We start from the raw sequence: 20,724 nt of genomic DNA, 5'->3' as shown, positions 1-20,724 counted from the left end.
GAGAGAGAGAGAGAGAGAGAGAGAGAGAGAGAGAGAGAGAGAGAGAGAGAGAGAGAAAGTAATTAAGAGAATCTTGATGAGAGTTGGTGAGAATTGGTGAATCAAAATGGAGTTTTTACGACGTTATTTATACAGAAAATCAGCCAAAAAGATAAATATCAAAAACAGATTTCTGACGCAACCGAGTTGGCGCCAGGCGCCAAGTCTAGCGCTAGGAGCCAATTGTAGCGTCAGGCGCTACAGCTGGAGTTTGGCGTTGACTCAGAAATCCACGCGTTTTCTTAAAATCAGATAAAAATTGCCGTACAGGAGGATAAAATCGTATTTTGCTCAAAAAATGTTCTTTGATTCTAATTAAAACTCTAAAAAGTCAACAAAAGTCAATTTATCAATGCTAATTGAATTAGGAATGAAAAGAACCTTCTAGAAGAATCTAGAAGACTAAAATCATTCCTAATTGCATTAGGAATGATAAATCTATATTAGGCCCTCCCCTAGATCATTGGGCCGCATATAAGGCTCAAATCAGGCCCAGTTAAGTAATTTGGCCATATTTCCTCAATATTCATCGGAATTGGGCTTATAATATATCGTTGGAAAGCTCTTTTTAAGCCCTATCCAACTACACTAATATTGGACCCATATCATGGACCAACCAAACTGGATTGACTTTTTTCTTAAAATAAGTTTTAAAAAACAGAGAGAAGAGAAAAGAAATTAAAACTATCCGCAACACTAAACTTTCCACACTTTCACTTTATTTGATTATGATTCGATGCGAAAGGTACTCATCAATGGGTTTGATTTTTGGGAGACACAAATGGGTGTCTACAAGGTCCACTATTAATCAAGTTTAAACATATATGAACACGTTTTAGGCCTAATTATTAATCGGACAAGGCTCTAAGATAAATTGGTCTAAAATATGGGTTTTAACTTACTTCATAATGCTTTTCATAGTCCATAAACATTTCAACTTTGATCTAACATGACGAACGACTTTTTGTAACATCATCGCACTTCTTTTCGGGACAAGAGGCTAAAAGTAGGTGTCTACACTGATAGAGTAACTCGAGTAACCCGTGACTGAGTAACCTCTAACCGAGTAGTTCCTCAAGTAACTCTTGACCGAACCCCTCAAGTAACCCCTAAAGTAAACCCTAACAGAGTAACTCGAGTAACCCTCGATTAAACCCTGACCAAGTAATCCCTTAATTAACCCATGACTGAGTAACTAACCCCTAACCGAACCCCTCAAGTAACCCCTGACCGAACCCATCGAGTAACCCCTAACCTTGTAACTTTAGTAACCCCTGTGACATGGTGTGGCTAACTAGATATAAAAATTTGCCTTTCAAATGACTATCTCTGTCCTCTAACTCAATATATTTTTGGAAAATTTTACCATTATAATAACAACATGATCATTGTATATTATTGTACTTCGTATATCACAAATAATTTTGTATCTTTTTTCTCCTCTATGACCTGTAAAAACACTTAAAGTTTAGCATGAAGATTTTAAAATGAATTTATCTGATCATCACCACACACCTATCGTACCTTCTACAACCAAAAACTAACCCGTCTAAAAATCTGCAAAGACACTAACTTAAAGCTTAGTACAAGTATATATTTATTTCCCTAAAATTTAACCCGGAATGATGCTTAGGCTTGTCATTGTTTTGATTATCTGTCTTTTTTTAATTATATGTAAACATTTAATATTTAATATTGCATATATATAATAGTAAATAATAAAATTAAATATACAAGCATATAGAGAAGAAAAACTGCATATCATCAGTCTTAAATATCACCCGCGACGATATATACAAAATCTCTAACATATTTTCTGTGCGGCTGGTCACACCGTATGGATGTTTGAAAAAAACAGAGTAACCACTATGATACTAACAAACTAACCTCTATTATATTGTCAGAGTAACTTCTAAGGCCATATTCACTTTACCTTATATTTGCTGAATTGAAATTATTTTTACTGAACTAAAATTAATTTTACTGAACTTAAATTATTTTTATTGAACATAAATTAATTTTCCTGAATATAAATTATTTTTGCTGATTTTTTTAATGTTTCTCTCTATTATATTTTTTTAAAAGTTATTGATTTTTACCAAACAAAAATTAAATATACCAAAATGAACTTATTTATATTAAACATAAATTATTTTTACTGAATATTATATCTTTAAAGTAAAGTGAACAAAGTCTTATTATACTTATTTAGTAAGCCTTATATAACAAAGTACAATACTAACAAAGTAACAACTAACTATAACACTAACTAGGTAGCCCCTAAACACTAAGTGAGTGACTTTATGATAGGTTGCACACACATATAAAATTAGTACCAAAATCTATATTAAAAATGAAAATTATAGTTTTTCTTATAGGGTGGTATACTTACGTGCCTCATTTTTTTTATATGCATCAATTATTTGTCTATTATGCAAATTTATATATGATATATAAATAAAATCATTCTTATGCACGCTCAGTACTCATAACAGATACGTATACGTAGTATCAAGTATAATATTATCCATATATTCATTCAATGAACTAAGTGTCTAACTAACAACACCCACATCTTAAATACTACCTCCTCCGTTAATTATTATGTGCAAAAAAGAGGTATTACACTACAAGAAATACGCTATTTTGCGACAGCAAAATTCTGTCGCAAAATAGCAAAAATTGTCGCAAAAAATATTTGCGAAAGTTAACTGTCGTAATTAGTGTGTCGTAGTATGAATTGTTGTGAAATTTCATTTTTACGACAATTTGGCTATCGTAAACTTTTTTAGCGATGGTTTTATTAATTTCAACGACAGTATAATTTTTTGTCGCTGTAACTAATCTTCGACAGCTTAAAATCGTCGTAAACTCCAACAACCATGAAAACTAACTTCAACGAGGGCTAGCCGTCGCTAAAAGTCGTCGCAAAAAATAAAAAAGAAATTATAGAAAAAGGAAAAGAAACCCCCAACCCAGCCACAACATCCCTCCTTTAACCAGTAACAACCACCAACCGCCATCGAAAACAACCAAATTAACCAAGAAAAGACATTAAACCACAAATAACCCTAGATTTGAAATTAAACAAAACAAATCCAATATCAAAAAAAAAAAAAAATCAAACAAACAACAAATGAAAAAAAAAGATATACAAGCACAAAAAAATGAATTTAAACAAAAAATATTAGAATATAAACAAAAACCACAATAACAAAAAAAAAAAACCTTAACATACCTTCGAAAATTTCCTTTTCTTTGGGTGTTGATTGTCAAATTCGACCATAAAAATTCTAAATCTAGACCTTTTATGGTCGAATTTGAAAAAAAAAAAACCTCAACGTCACGAAATTGAACCTCAAACACAGGAATTCACTTCACCACCTACTCCATTATTTTTAACGCAAGAAAGAGAGGAGGCGAGGATGAGAAACAGAGAGGAGATGGAAAAGGAGAGAAAAGAGAGGAGGAGAAGAGGGGAAAAGATCAAAGAAAGAGAGAATATGGAAGAGGAGAGAGGATAAAGGAGAGAGAAGATGAAACAAGAAAGAGAAAAGAGAAATGAAATGGTGGAAAGTATTAGGGTTTGGTGCGGGCTTTGCTTGTTAGGTATTTAAATACCCATAGTTAAAAAAAAGTCAATTCTATGGCAACCATAAACTGTCACAAATTATGACCGTTTTGAAAACCGTCGTCATTTTCGACCGTTTATGAGTGTCGTAAATATTAATTTATTTATATTTATTTTTATTGTTTATTGCAACCGTTTTATTGGCCAAAAACCGTCGTAAATCAACGACAGTTTAAAAAACCTTTGTAACATTAAGACGGCTACTAAAACTGTCGTAAAATTAAACAATTACGAAAGTTTAGCTAGCTGTTGTAGAAAATCCGTCGTTATTTTCCCGAATTTTAGTAGTGTTATTTGTGAGACATACAAATTCATTTGTTGCACAAAATAATTAACGAAGGTAGTATGTAGATATTATGCATGAGTGTATTGTAATATTAGTTGTCAAATAAATAATTTGATTATAGGTGTAGTATAAATTTAAAATGAAATTTTAATATTAAGAGATATTTGGCTTAGGAATTTTTTAACAAAATATTATAGAAAAAAAATTGAATTAGCAACTTTAGTGTGTTGCTAGCCACACGGTATGGCATGGTAACACACGAGCTGATTAACCCTTGACGTGACCAGGTTAGGTAACCGCTGATCGACCGAGTAACCCCAGATCAAGTATCCCTTGACCAAGTAACCTTGGACTCCCTGACCAAGTAACCCCTAACTGACCGAGTATCCCCTGACCGAGTGAGTAACCTTTGACTGAGTGTGTAACCCTAACCGACCGAGTAACTCCTGCCAAGTAACTCCTGCCCATGTAACCCCGACCATTCTTTCAAAAAAAAAATGTGGCTAGCTACACAGTATGGTCAGCCACATATGAAAGTTTGTGAAATTGAATTATATAACATATGTAATTTTTTTATAAAATAGGTATGAGATCCCAAAAATCTTACCATAGAAATTTAGTATTATATCAACATATATAATTGGCTCACTATTTACATACTTAAAAAACATAATAAGACTACTATTACAAAACATTTTTAAATCAATCAAAATCAATTCATAGTATATCAAATAATCAATCAAAATTCATAATATTGTGATTGATGTTTAATTAGTGGTAGATCATTTTTATTTATAATAATATTCTGATAATAGTTTTTAGTCAATTATTTTTTTGATTGATTTTTTAGTGTAATATCCTTTTTTTTTTTAATATTACATGTTTTATACTAAGATTCGCAAGAAAATAATCATATCACCTTCTATAAATGAGTATATACAATTTTTGTAAGTGTATAAATATGTAAAATGATCAAATTCGAGTAAATGAAAATTATGGAAATGCATTTATCATAATTTCCTTTTAACCACGTGTTATATAAATTAGTATATTTGAATGTTATATGATTGGTAATATATATTATCAATGATGTCACTAATTAACTAAACTATAATCTAAACTTGACTAAAAGATGCATGATATAAAATATTATAGATTATTTTGTAATGTAGAATATTATAAAATCTTTTACTAATATAATTTATAAAATTTTCTAGCTTCATAAATTGGTCAAGAATGCTTATAATTTGTAGATATTCATAATCTATTATTGACTATCATTGTAGGAAAAATATCACTTGTCAATCTTTTACCAAACTGTAAGAGATTTTTAATACATAAATTTTATGTATAGAGTGATAAAATATAGGATAAATATATCTTTTCCATAAATTATATGTATCACTTTATATCTTTTATTAGTATTCTCGTTAATAATATATTACATTCTATGAAAAAGATATGATATTACAAACACCCTCCGTCCCTTAATACAAAGCCTCATTTCATTTTAGGGTAAATCAAATTACAACTCCTTGTAGACACCCAAATGTGTCTCCCCAAAACCAAACCCAGTGATGAATACCTTTCATGTAATTTGATTATCAAACGAGGTGAAAGTGTGAAAAGTCTAGTGATGAGGATGTTTTTATTAAAATATATTTTCATTCTGTTTTTGAAAATATTTCTTTTGTTACCCTATTTATGAAAACCGTGCATTCTAGTTTGGTTTGGTCCATTATATGAGTTTAATAATAGTGTAGTTGGATGGGGCTTGAAAAGACCTTTCCAACAATATATTATAAGCCCAATTTTGATGAATAATGAGGAAGTTATGGCCAAAATACTAAACTGGGTCCAATTTAAATCTTACATATGGCCCAATGATCTAGAGGAGGGCCTATTATTAATTATCATTCCTAAATCTATTAGGATTGATTATAGTCTTCTAGAATACTCTAGAAGGTTCTTTTGAATCCTAATGGAGTTAGGATTGATAATTATGTTTCAAATAGTTTGAAATTGAATAAAACTACTCTTTTTGAGAATCCTTGTTTTGTACGAAGTGGAATATATTCAGATTTTAGTTTTGTGCCTCATAATCTTTATCCAGATTTTATATGGTTGGATAGATATTGTAATTATCTTTCCAATGATATATTATAATATTAATTCCGAGCTATAACGAAAAGGACATGAATGAGATATGAAACTCTATCCAAAACTGACACCCTTCTACCGTTTTGGCCATATCTTTTAATCTTAAAAATTATTTTAATCTGATTCTAATTGAGTTGGAAAGTAGACTTCAAGATATTTCCAACGACATATTATATGCGTTATTTTGACTTCTGGATCGAAAGATATGATAAAAACAAAATCCGCAAAAACTGCCTTGCAGCGCCGGAAGACAGGCCTGTCGGGCGGCAACAGTCTCTGTCGCGCGGTGCTGCACTCTGTCGCTCGGCGACAATGTCGTGTTTTATTCCTTTTTGAACTCCGATTCTTTTTTATCAAATCCGGACTGTTTTCTTTATAAATAGCGTCCTTAGACCTCCGTTTTTTATCATCAATTCTTCTCATCAATTCTCATCACCAACTCTCATCAAGAATTTTTTGATACTCTCTCTCTCTCTCTCTTTTCTAAACCAACCTTTTCACAAACAAAATTCCGTATTCACAAGATCTAATCACACATAGCCCTATTCGAAGTTGCCGTTGCTCTAGATGTGAAAGGTTTGATATTTCTGAGGGTTTGGTTCCAAATCTAGTATAAACTTTCTTAATCTTTATTTAATTTAATTTAATTGTTTTGATTTTATTATTTTCCTTGAAGTTACTAACACATGTATTTTGTTATTAGAAAGAGGTACGAGGCATCCAAGTAAGTGTTTTAATTGTTTAATTGATATTTTGATATAGAAATCATGTTTAGGTTCCTATTTTGATTCCTAGTATCATGTTAGGATGCTTTTCTTAATTTGATGTTTAGGGTGACAACAATAAGTTCCTAGTATCACGTTTAGGGTAAAGAATATAATTTCAATTATGATTTCTATGATGCTTCATATTGTCTTTCCTAATATTCATGTTAGTATCATGTTACGGCTAAAGCTTTGATCTTTATTGCTTAGTAACATGCTAGGGTTTGTAATCAATCTTGTTAATATCATGCCTAGGATCTTGCTATTATGCTTTAACATGATTGTCATGATTATTTTAATTATGATTATAATTGTTATAATTTATGATGATTATAATTATTTGTATTATGATTATTTTTATAATTGTTATTATTATTATGTTGCTTGATATTTATTGTTATTGCTTGATCACACCTTTTATGCATGTTTAAACGGAATTTGTACTTGTAATCACGCTTAATAAGATAGTTAATAATCTTGTTTAGGGTTAATTTGATTATAATTCAAGTGATCGCCAATAATAGTTTTATTTGTGCATTAATATTCAACCACCATAGATTAAACAGGTTTAGGGTTAAACCTATTGATTGCATGTTAGTCAGAAAGCGCACATGAATACGAGAAGAAAGTAGAGGCCTATCATTAGGGCAGGTTCAATCTCTTTTAGGTTGGATTTGTACCTTCATCCCCGAACTTCAAGTCATGGTTCCAGACCTATTGGAGTTAACGATCTCCTGGATCGTTAAGGGGTGTAACCTTCATCCTGTGAACGGTTTACAAGTTCCTAAAACTTGTTGGCGACTCTTTTGCTCTAGCTTCCTTCCCTTTGGACGCCACCAAGGTTAAGTGTATGATCACAGTGGGGTTCAAGTTTGGGGTAATGCTTGAAATATTCCCTACGCGCCTCTTTCTATTATTTTTTTTTTACAACAGGAGACTAAAAGAAAGTTACATAACAGTAAACTGCGTAAAATTCTATCTACACCTATTTGCTAGATCATGAGCTACCTGTACCTAGTCTCTTCCCACTTTCCGCACAACACAATTTAGGAATAAATCACCTATTCTCCTTAGCTCCTTAACTATCCATAAGATCTGGATATGGTTGTTGCCTTGTTGTTGTAGAAGTTTAATAATTTTGGTCGAGTCAATGTAGACAACAACTCTTTGATGGTCTGCCTCCTTCGCCCATCTAAGACCACCCAAACAAGCAAGTAACTCTGCATGTAACGCTGAGGAAGCTTTACAAAATTAACCGCCCCCTTTCCTAAAAGTAAAACCATTAGCTGTAGAGACCTATGCCATTCCTGCATTCCCATTTTGCTTCTGCCAAGACCCATCTGTAAGGATAATACCTTCCCGATTTACCGGAAGACGAATATTTTGAATCAGAGGCTCCTGTACTATGTCGACTTTTAAAAAAACCGGTGGCGGTCCAAAGGATCCATTAACAGTAACTAAGGTCCCTTGATTCAAACAATCAGGTTTAAGGAAGATAGTTAAATCCTTCTGAAAATTCTGAGATTTCGATGAAGAGCCGCCAAGCATGCAGGTTCTCCTTTAAAAACCCTACCATTTCTTGTCACCCATATCCCCATAGCACACATAAAAAACAAAATATTTGTGTACTAGATAGGTCATCCTCATTATAAAAGAGAAGTGTAAAGTTCTGAACCCAGAGTCCTAAAGGAGTAGATTCATCAAGTTCAGCACTGATATTAAAGGAACAATTCTTCCAAGCATATCTAGCTATGTCGCACATTCTGAAGAGATGATTTGCATCCTTGGCCAAATCATCCCAAAGATCACAACCTTCTGTCACTGGCAACCCCTTATGATAAAGGTTGGCCTTTATAGCCAAACCGTTCATGAAGATCTTCCAAAGAAACAAACTCCAATTTGGTCAATAGCACATGTTGATCCTGAGTAGGCAAAGAAGCATATCCCGTCTTTACAACGTAAAGCCCAGAGCGATGATAAAGCCAGTATAAAAAAATCTTTCTCACTCGTTATCGGCAGCGCCACAGAGAGAACAACCTTAGTAGAGTCCCACTCAAAACGTTCTCGAATCAAGACCGCATTCCACTGGCGATGTGGTGTTGGAAGAAATAAGTCTTTTACCCTTCCTTGCCCTACTCCTCTAAAACGTTGAGTTGATTTTAACAACAAAACCGGACCATTAACCCAACGCATACTAGCATACTTAACATCATCACCATTCCACACTTTCCAAGCGAAACTTGCAATAAAGGTGTTAGCTACTTTGTGGAGGGACCGTCTTCCCAATAACACGTTCCCCCGAACAAAAGGCTGCTGTCTCACACTTAACGGGAAATAAAGGTTAGAGTTAGAAGCTCGTGACACTAGTAACTGGGGGTTATAGTGCATGCGTGAAACCCGTTTAAAAGGTTAGAATTAGCTTTGCTGACCGTGAGATCTTCAACAATCCCCACGCTGCCACTTTTTTTGAAACGTTATCCACAAGATATGGAAAGTTGGATCTTGATCAGAAGCACGTCCACCGGAGATCCTATATATTTGTTCATGTTTAGCACTTTTGAGGATATTCTTGTATCCTACCACACTATCCGGAGAGACCAGACTGCTAAACTTAACGCAAGACTTGATTAAGTTCAATTGTTGTCCTAAGATTTCGCTAAACATAGAAAAAATGTCAACTAGAGCCGCGTAAGATTCATTCGACACCTGTAAGAAAATGATAGCATCATCAGCAAAAAAAAAAAAAAATGATAAATCGAAGGTGATCTCCGAGTGACCTTTAATCCTTTGATCAAGGAAATATTCTCTGCCATCAAAAGCATTCTTGATAAAATATCCATACAAAACAGGAATAGGTATGGAGATAAAGGATCCCCCTATCGGAGGCCACAATCCGGAGTGAAAGAGTCCGAAACTTGACCATTCACCAGCGTTATGTAAGAAACTGTGGGAATGTATTGAGAAATCCATTGGATCCACGTGGCAGGGAACCCAGGCCATAGGCTTTCAAAACTTTAAGCAAAAATAACCATTTTACCCCGTCATAAGCATTTGACATGTCAATTTTGATTGCCGCCTTATATGCCTCACCCTTGTTTATGTTTAGAAGATGCAAGAGTTCATGACTAAGGAGAATATTATCCTCCATGTATCTTCCCGGAACAAATGCATGCTGATATTACATTATGAGGTCTGGAAGTAGGGTCTTCATTCGGTTGACCAGGAACTTTGCAATACATTTGTAGATAGTGTTACATAAACTAATCGGCCAAAACTGCAAAGCTAGTTTTGGTGTATCTACCTTTGGTAGCATAACCAAAATCGAAGCATTAACCTCCTTTAAAAGAGAACCTGTAGAGAAAAACGATAGAACCACTTTCACGACTTCCGGTCCTACCTCCTCTCAATGTTGCTAAAAAAATTCGCAATAAAACCATCCGGCCCTGGGGACTTGAGGGTATGGATTGAAAACATTGCTTTTCAAATCTCTTGGTGTGAGAAAGGCCGCACCAAGTCCAATTTGTCCTCTTCTGTAATTTGGGGAAGCTCTAATTCTCAGATCACTAGATCCTCCTTCTCTCCTAAGGCATCTGATCCAAAGTATCCCAACTTAAAAATCTTCAATAAAGAGTGTTTAATTAGCTCCTCCACTTCTTTTTAACCCGTTACCCAATCATACAAATCATTTCTCAACGTATTGAACATACTCTGAGCCCTGCTGTAAACTACTAATGTTCTTCCCACGAATTTTCAAATCCGTAGAGATTTTTCTCCAGTTTACCCCCCCCTCCACACACAATTTTTTGTTATCAAAACTCTAATTTTTCAAGCTACTGCGAATCCAGCCTAGTCTTTTCATAAGACTATACATATGAGAACCCAAACACTCGGTTTCTTTAGCATGCACAGTGAAGGTTTTGACTTCCGAAAAGGTTAATCACCATGCCTCAATTTGATAAGGACGGTTAGACCTTACCACTAGGGGATTTGAGTCGTATAAAATTGCGGCTTGATCCGAAACAAGAATTGGCTCGTGGAAAAATCTACCATCGGGGAATTCATTAAGACAAAAATACGAGCAGTATGCTCTATCCAACCTTTCCATCACAAGTCGATCCAAATCCCTCTTATTTATCCATGTAAACCGTGGTCCCTAGAATGGAACATCAATCATTCCACTTTGTAATTTCCATTTCATGAAATCCCCAAGGCCTCTAATGAAAATAGAGCCACCCAATTTATTATTAAGGAACTCAACTTGATTGAAGTCCCCCATAATAAGTTAGTTCGGGTAGGAGTTCATAAGAAGAAGAATACCCTCCCAAACTTTAGATCTATCTTCTACTTTCGGAGCCCCGTACAAAAACAAAATAAACCTAGTATTACCATTAAATTCTTTCAACTTACAAAAGATGTAGTTTAGCAAAGAAGAAATATAAATGATTAGTCCTACAAACCAGCAAAACAAAGCCAAACCCCCCTTAGACCCTTCCGAATTCACTCCACAAGAAAAATTAGGAGTGAATTTTACAACAAGATCATTAACACTACTAAACGACATCTTAGTTTCGAACAGAAATAAAAAAGTTGGAAACTTAGTAGAAATTAAACACACAAGATAAGGATGTGTAGGGGATAGCGTGTCATTTAGACCCCCTACAATTCCACTTGATTATCTTTATCTATCCATCGGGGCCTGATCCGATGCAGCCGCCTCACCATCTTGAATTGTCATAGAGTCCATCAAAACCTTTTGCACTTCCATGTCAAAAGGCTTCAAGTCATCAAATGGCTTAGAAGTAACCTCGACACTTTTCTATTTTTTAGCCGGCCCCGAACACGAAGAGGAAGTCGCTGCCTATCTCTTGCGCCCACCCTTCTTGAACAAATCAGAGCTTGTGTTAACCCCTCGTAGGCGAGCATTATCAACATCAGTAATAGCCTTTGATTTGAACTCAAAGGTCCATGCCTTGTCCCGTAACCATACATTGAAACCTCCTTTGTCAGCCCATCTATGTAAGGTTTTTAACCTTTTCTTCTCAAGCCAAACCAGATCATAAGAGCTTGCCCGAACGTTTTCATCATCACAAGAATTTATCGGCACTAACTCAACACTTCGAGGCCTTTTTCCCACGACCTTGCTAGCAGAATATTCTTATAAAAATTGATTAACACAAAAGGAATTCGATTGAGAAATAGGAGAATTATGTGTAGGAGTCTATAGGTACTACGCAGCGAAAAGCATGAATCATATTCATAAAAGTACCTAATTCCAAGATCACATGCATAACACACAAGACACATAATAATAACTTTGAAGCGTGAATTCCACGTAGCAATTGATTGACAAATCAAGGAGAGAATAGAGCCCCAAGCGTTGCTCCTCTAATTAGTTCACGAGCTTCGAACGAGCCGTCCACCAATACTAGATTGGTCGAGTGATTGAGGAAAATCACCACCTTTAAAGGACTAAGCCGACCACCACGATCCACCACTACCACAAACCACCACACTGGCGTCGAGGGAAGAGAGAGAGCCGTGAGAGAGAGGAGAGTTTGAGAGGGGTTGGTCTCGTGTTTTCTAATTTGGTTTTTGATCTTACTCATCAAATGAATTCTTGTTTCATGAAAACCCTAGGCACCTAGTCTATTTATAATCACATTATAATTAGACTATGGTTAGGAAGCCCAAAACCCCCAACCCTTACTCCATATGGCCGACCATACTAGGGAATGAGGCCCATCATAGGCCTCGTCCTCTCATGCCTGATCTAGACCCTTTGTATGACCTTATAGGATCCGTCCAATTGGGATTTGGGCTATTTTACTAGCCCAAAGATCGTTAGTACCTCTAGCTATGATAAAATGACGACCTAAATGTCTGAACTTAATTATCTCCATAATTTGATCCATTTATATATCTAGTAATTGAACACAACGAAGATATAACTCCTTCAATCTCCCACTTGTCTGAGACAAGTGTGCAATATATTCAAATTCCTTAAGTCAATATGTGTCGATTTGATAATATGATTGCATCACATGTCGAGATAATATTAATCTACAAATCGTTTCTTGATATCTGAGTTAGAATTACAAAACCAAATGATTACTAAGTAATGCATTTTTGAACGCGGCCACGTATTCTCTGAATTCTCCCTCTTCAAGCGGCCATGACACATTTCCTAATTTAATAGGTAGACTCAATCCAATCTTATGGCAACAAGGCTCCCACTTAACTTTTGAAATAACTGGGAAACACCCTTTATAATCTCTAGTTAAGGGTAGACGTTTGAGTGTATCATAGTCATAACATCCATTGAATGAAATCAATGTTCCACTCATGTCAAAGGAATCCACTAATATATCTGGAAGCTCTATACTTGAACTTCAAAGTAGGTCATTAGTTCGATCATGCATCATTCATGCATATCCAAGTGATTGACCGAGAATCACTATGCCCCTATAGCCCATTAAACTGTGTTATCCAATCAATCTTACATGCTAGTTGTAGGGAATATTTCAAGCATATTACCCCAAAATTGAACCCCATTGCGATCATACACTAAAGTACAGTGGCGTCCAAAGGGAAAAAAGCTAGAGCAAAAGAGTCGCCAACAAGTTTTAGGAACTTGTGAACCGTTCACAGGGTGAAGGTTACACCCCTTAACGATCTAGGAGATCGTTAACTCTAATAGGTCTGGAACCAAGACTGGAAGTTCGAGGATGAAGGTACAAATCCAACATAAAAGAGATTGAACCTGCCTTAATATTAGGCCTCTACTTTATTCTTCTCGTATTCATGTGCGCTTTTTGACTAACATGCAATTAATAGGTTTACCCTAAACCTGTTTATCTATGTTGGTTAAACATTAATGCACAAACAAATCTATTATTGGCAATCACTTGAATTATAATCAAATTAACCCTAAACAAGATTATTAATTATCTTATTAAGCGTGATTACAAGTACCTATTCCATTAAAACATGCATAAAAGGCGTGATCAAGCAATAACAATAAATAAGCATCAGCAACATAATAATAATTATAATCATAATCATAATCATTATAACAATAATTATAATCTTAATTAAAATAATCATGTTCATGTTAAAAATAAAGCATAATAACTGCAAGATCCTAGGCATGATACTAACAAGATTAATAGCAAATCCTAGCATGTCACTAAAAATTAAAGATCAAAGCTTTAGCTCTAACATGATACTAACATGAATATTAGGAAAGAAAATAAAAGGCATCATAGAAGTCATAATTGACATTATATTCTTTACTCTAAACATGATACTAGGAACTTATTGTTGTCACCCTAAACATCATACTAAGAAAAGCATCCTAACATGATACTAGCAATCAAAATAACAACCTAAACATGATTTCTATATCATAATATCAATTAAACAATTAAAGCACTTACTTGGATTCCTAGTTCCTCTTTCTAAATAACAAAATACACACGTTAGTAACTTCAAGGAAAATAATAAAACAAATCAATTAAATTAAATAATTGAAATAGAGATTTGAGACCAAACCCTCAAAAATATCAAACAATTCACATCTAGGGCGAAGGCAACTTCGAACTTGGCTAGGTGTGTCTAGTGCTAATGTAAGAGGAATTGTGTTTGTAAAAGGCTAGGCTAGAAAGAGGGAGAGAAAATCAAGAAATTCTTGATGAGAGTTGGTGAGAATTGGTGGAGAATTGGTGAGAATTGATTATTGAAAAAGGGGAGATATGACCTCTATTTATAGGAAAAAAGAGAGTCAAAAAATAAAGAAAAGAATCCGAATTTGAATCGAAGTAAAACTCGATGGACAGCAGTTTTAGTAAATTTTGTTTTTATCATATCTTTTGATCTAGAACTTTAAATAAGTCATATAATATGTCGTTGGAAAACTCTTGAAGTCTAATTTCCAACCCAATTAAAATCAGATTAAAATATTTTGTAGATAAAAAGATATGGCCGAAATAGTAGAATGGTGTTAGTTTTGGATAGAGTTTCATATTCCATTCATATCTTTTTCATTATAGCTCGGTATTAATATTATAATATATCATTGGAAATATAATTTCAAGATCTATCCAACCATATAAGATTTGAATAAAAATTATGAGGCACGAAAATAATATCTAACTGTCTTTGAACATCTTTAAATTCGAATAGAATTAGGATTAAAAAAAAGGAAAGTTTTTATAAAAGGAAAGTTTTTATTTAACTCAAATTCTTTAGTCTTATCTTTTCAAAAAGGATAATTAAGATCTTTTAGAAACTTATAGAAGCTTCTAATTAATACTAATTGTTTCGGGGTTTTCTGATGTCCTGCGGGAGAGTTACAATTCCGAGACTGGAACCGGACGCCTGTACCTGCAAAACAAACGGATGCTCCGGATGATTGGAGATCCGCCTCCGACGGTCAAGTTAGTACTTGATTAAGGAGTAATTAATGCGGAAATTAAAGTGATTGGGTCTCTCTAGGTGAGAGAGTTTAATGTGTGTAATCTGCGTTCCCCCTCTTAATGAGGATTAAGGGAGGTATTTATAACCTCGGGAAACGTGCCAATCTAGGTTTAGGTTAACCTTGGGCTGATTGGGCTTCCCTCGGAAGTTGGGCCTTGGTGACCAGTTATCCCAGGTGTCATGGGAAGGACACGTGTCGTGTCGTAATTGGTCCATAGAGGACGGATCATTGCTTGACACGTGGCAGGCTCCTATTGGCCCATGTGACGGACACATGGCGGAACCTGATTGGTCCACTTGTCAGATGGTGATTGGTGGGAAAAATCCCCTAATCATTTGCCCCTCACAGGTGGCACGTGACTGGTCGCGTGTTACCTGTGACAGGTATCATCCTGTAACAGGCGACGACCTGCTACAGGTGTCACTCGGCGAGAGGCCGAGAGATTCTCCCGCCAAAATTTTGAATTCTGGAAGTGACCCTTCGCCTTCTCACTTCGCCTATATAAAGGAGTGTTGACTCGGACCCCTGAACTTGAAAACTTTGTGAGAGAACATTCGGACCCCTGAACTTGCTCTGACATTTTGGACCCTTTCTGCCTACCGCCTGCTCTGACAAGCCGACTGCAAAGGATTTTCAGAACTTCATCAATCGTCACTCATTCAGGTAACCGTCGGTTCTCTTACTCTTAATTTTCTCTTTACTTTATTCTTTTTTTGAAATGGCACCACGGAAGCACACGACACGACCTAGGTTAGTGATCAGCCGGTCACCGGGGACGGCTGAATCTAGGATTAGGAGTGCCGCCTGCCCTTTTCTGGACCCATCTTTGCCCTTTATACAAAGTCCGACTGTATCTGTGTCTATGCAGAGCATGATGGCCAGAACAAAAAAGACTGCCAGGATCTCAAACTCAGACGGCTCCTCCCACAGGGTGCCGATTAGTGAAACATCTGACCAGGCGCCAGATGTGGAAGTGAAACAAAGCGACATGAAAGCCGGCAGTTCTGAGGGAGGAGTCAAAGTGACCCCTTCCCATTTTACTGTTGACAATTCTACATTCTCTCCTGCTCCTTTTAAAGGAGAGGAGGCGGGCCCCTCCGGGAGAGGGGAGGAGTCGTCCTCTTCGGACTCGTCAGAGGACGATTCCGAGTCTAGCTCTTCTGGCCATGCTTCTCTGGACACAGAAGAGAAAAACAGTCGCCTACAAGAGGCGAGGCTTTCTCACGCAGTTGAGAAGGGGGACGATTGGGCGAAGCCATCCGCCTCTCACCGAGAGCAAAATACCCCCTACTACTGCACGGTACCTCGGGGCCGGATCACAGCCATGCAAGAGAAAGTGGAGAGCTTTATCGTAAACCACACAATGGGCCCCGGCTTTTTAGTGTTCGTGCCGGATCCAGAAGATATAGTCGTCTGGACGGCTGGTACCAGTTATGATGGCGCCTGCTTTGGCTGTTACGAGGCGGCCATCAAGGCTGGGCTGCGCTTCCCACTACATCCGGCTGTTCAGCGGATCTTGGATGGGTATGAGTTGGGGTTATGACAGTTAGCCCCGAACTCCTGGGACAACGTACTCGGCTATGTGGCCGGGTGCGAACTGCACGGGGTGGAGCCGAACTTCGAGGCTTTCGCCCACATGAACTACCTCAGCCGGACCCCTAAGGCAGGCGGTACCGGCTGGTATCAATTGACGAGCCATAGGGGCTACCTCATGAAGAGAGGTAAAGCAAACAAATGGAAGGACTGGCGGAGCACCTTCCTTATTATTGAGAGTTCAGACACAGAGCTGAACAAGCGCTTCAACAGGTGGAACAGGAATCCGCCCCTTCTTGCAGGCGGCCGCAGCATGTCGCCTGTTCCCCCTAAGGCTAAAAAAGAGATCCTAGATAAAGGACTCTTCAAAGTAGAGTCGAAGGTGAACTCTACTTCAGGGGTACGAGAGCAAGTACCCCTGCACTGCGTCCTGAGCTTCAAATGGCTCTACGACGAGTACTTTTTGGCCGCCTGTGGCCTCAGCAGTCGGTGCTCAAGAGGTAGCCGGCCTGTCGAATACTCTGTTGTTCCATGCATTTCGTGTTATGACTTTTATTAACTTTGCTATTTGTTTTTGCAGCGGACGCCATGAGCAAAATTACCGCCTCCAAGACTGCGGCGGCCATGTTGCGGGCCTCCATCATGCAACAGTCTTCAACCGACTCCCCCAACAAGGGGGCACCCCTGGTGGGCTTCGAACCTTTCACCCTCTTTTGGAAGTTGTGTTTATGCATATACTGACTCTTTTCTTCTTTTTTAGACGGGCGCTCCAAGAGCTTCTTCTTCCCAACAGCCGGACCCCAAGGCCCGGAGGACGACTGTTGCGAGATCTCCTGGTTCTTCCAGGAAACATGTGGCGGCTGAGAAGCAGCCGGCCACTTCTTCTAAAACTCCAGCTGAGCCACCTAGAAGTATGAAATTATCCTTGTAAATTTTAGACTTGCTCCCTTCTTTACTAGGTCTAATCCGTTTGTTTATGCTTGATGCAGCCGGCCCTCAGGAGCCTGACTTGGTCGAGGTGGCCAAGTCTATGATCAAGGCCGTTCCTCCAGCTGAAAGGGAGGCGGTCAGGGGTGTCGGCACCCTTGACCTAGACGGGATTGCAGGGGTCCTTGCTGAGGTATACTTAGCATATTTTTGAGTATTTGAATTCCAGGACGCCTGTTTTCTTTTTTGTTTGGAAACTGACGCCTGTTCCCCTTTTTACTTAGGCCCTGTTCCGAGTGAACGGCCTTCGCAAGCCGCTTGACCGGAAGAACAAAGAGGTAAAGGCTGCAAAAGCTATGGCCGCCTCTGACTGTGATAAGGCAATGTTTCAAATTGCCCAAAATGAAGTTCTGACCATTGATATTCTTTATTATCAGGCGCAGGCTACCGCCGCTATCCGGGCTCAGTTAGAGGCGGCCCAGAAGAGGAATAGCGAGCTGGAGGCGACCATCAACAACCTCAAAGCCGAGCTGAGACCTCTTCGCCAAAAGATGTCCTCATACGAAACCTTGGAGAAATCCTTGGCGAGCGTAAAGGTACGCCTGGTGACCCAGGAGAAGAGTCTTACTCAGGAGCTCTCGGAAAAGGCCGAGCAAGAAAAGAAAGAGCTGGTCCGGGAGATGATGGAAGACTCTACTCAAATCCAGCGCATGACTTGGGGCCGCCTCTTCCCCAATGCCGACTTTGCCTCATGGGGAAAAACGTACCGCCAGTGTTCTGATAGATATAATCAAGAGATCCTGGCGGCTGCTGAGGAAGAGGCGTTGGAGGAGGAGGAGCAGCCGGTAGTGGCGCTTGTGCCGCTTAGGGGTAATGCATCAAAGAAGGATGCAGCTGAAGCCGAGTCCAGCAAGAAGAGTGCTGACCAGGCGGCAGCTGCTAATATTGAAGATCTGCCCCCTTCTTAAGCTTTATGTCTTCTTTCCACGGCCTGCGTGCCGTTTGTTTGTATTTACCCGGCCAGGGGGCCGGGGCTCTGAATATTTTGCCAGTCTTTAATGATCGGCTTCTTTAATGATTTTTTTTTTGTTTTGCTTCAAATTTGTTTAAGTATTGAATATTTTGATATCCAATTGTACACTATACCGACTGTTTTACATGGCCGATAGTTGCAGACAGGTACGGATAGTTAGTCACGCCGCCTATGCCCCTGGACGACTGGTTGTATGTTTCCAGGCTAGACGATCAGTCGGCCATTTATCCAATCGGTATTCGAACCATCTTAAAGACTGGATCCCCTTTAAGCAGGCGGTTCTGTCCTTTGTAAATTAACTAAGTAGGAAAGTGGTTTCCTACTTGTCATGTTTTTAGGCTAGAGACTTTAGGCCGTCTGGGCCGACTGTATGAACACCTTTTTAGTTTCAAACTAAAATTTTTAGGGAGTGACCAAGTAAACATGATTGTTACCTAATCGCCAAGTAACTGAGTAGTAGAGGTATCAAGCGCTGGGTACCGGTTGTTCCCCTTTATTCGCCAATGTTTTTTGGCTTTTAACTCATAGGTTGTTAACTTAGCAGGAGTAGTGGTTGAGAGCCCCTGTTTGCTAAAAACAGGCGGACGACTCATACCTTTTAGGCTCCATACTAAGTTTGAGAGACTGACTATGAGTTAACTTTGGTATTACTTAGTCGCCGTCACTCCTGCTTGAGTAGTAAAGGTACCAGGCGGCGGAGGCCGGCTGAACCTTTTGATTCGCCAATGTTTGTTGGCTATTAACTCAAGAGGTACCCCCTGCATTTATCCCAAGTAATACAGGCGGTCATCTGACTCAGATGCCAACTTCTACCACTGGTTTGGTTAGTGATAGAGTTATCCTTGTCTCAAAAACGGCTACGTGGTTGCCCTTGGGGACAGTCGTATAGGTGCCGTGTAATTAGTTTATAGAGCAATGTTCCACCCAAAAGGGAGCTGCTCTCTGCGACGAATTTCATCCGAAGGGATGCCGCCGGACGCCTGCTATGATGTTGGGACAGGTCGTATTAGTTTTGAAGATTGGATCAGTTGGCTTGGCGCCTGGACTGATCATTCGGCTTGTGGCCTTGGTTAGTTCTTGGTGAACGTAGGTGCTATGTAAGAGGAGGGTGGCTGTGTGCTTTGGAACCAGTCGGCCCTCTTCTATGGAGAGTAGCCGACTATATGTCCAGACGACATGCCCCTATGGTGAGAGTAAAATATTCAATGGAGAGTAGCCGACTGTAAAGGTACAACGTCATGCCCCTCTGAAGATAGAGTAAAATACTTAATGGAGAGTAGCCGACACTAAAGGTACAGACGACATGCCCCTCCGATGATAAAGTGAAATACTCAATGGAGAGTAGGCGACTGTAAATGTATAGGCGGCCTGCCCCTCTTAAGTAAGAATAAAAACTGAGTATGGAGAGTAGCCGACTGTTTGTTAGTAGGCGTGCCCCTCTTAGTACAAAATTGAATATTAAGTATGCAAACTTTTATTAAGTAGCCCTTGACTATTTACATCATTCAAAAGAAATATTTCTTAAGATTATCTACATTCCAAGTTCGAGGCAACGGTTGTCCGTCTGGTGTTCCCAGACGGTAGGTACCGTCCCTGACCTCTTCACAGATTCGGTAGGGTCCTTCCCAGTTGGGAGTTAGTTTGCCAGACTCATTAGCCCTTCCAACTGCTTCCATTTTTCTAAGTACAAAGTCCCCCACTTTGAGTGGACGCCTGTGTACTTTTTTGTTGTATGATCTAGTCATTCTCAGGCGGCAAATTTCATGGCGCAAGACAGCATTGCCCCTTCTTTCAGGAAGTGAGTCTAATGCCAGGCGCATGGATTCCCAGTTTGCCTCTTCGTCATATAACATTACTCGAAGAGTCGGCTCGTAG

This window comes from Chenopodium quinoa, unplaced genomic scaffold (genome assembly GCF_001683475.1).
Source record: "Chenopodium quinoa cultivar QQ74 unplaced genomic scaffold, ASM168347v1, whole genome shotgun sequence".
Classification (NCBI taxonomy): domain Eukaryota; kingdom Viridiplantae; phylum Streptophyta; class Magnoliopsida; order Caryophyllales; family Amaranthaceae; genus Chenopodium; species Chenopodium quinoa.
This window is presented reverse-complemented; position numbering follows the sequence as displayed.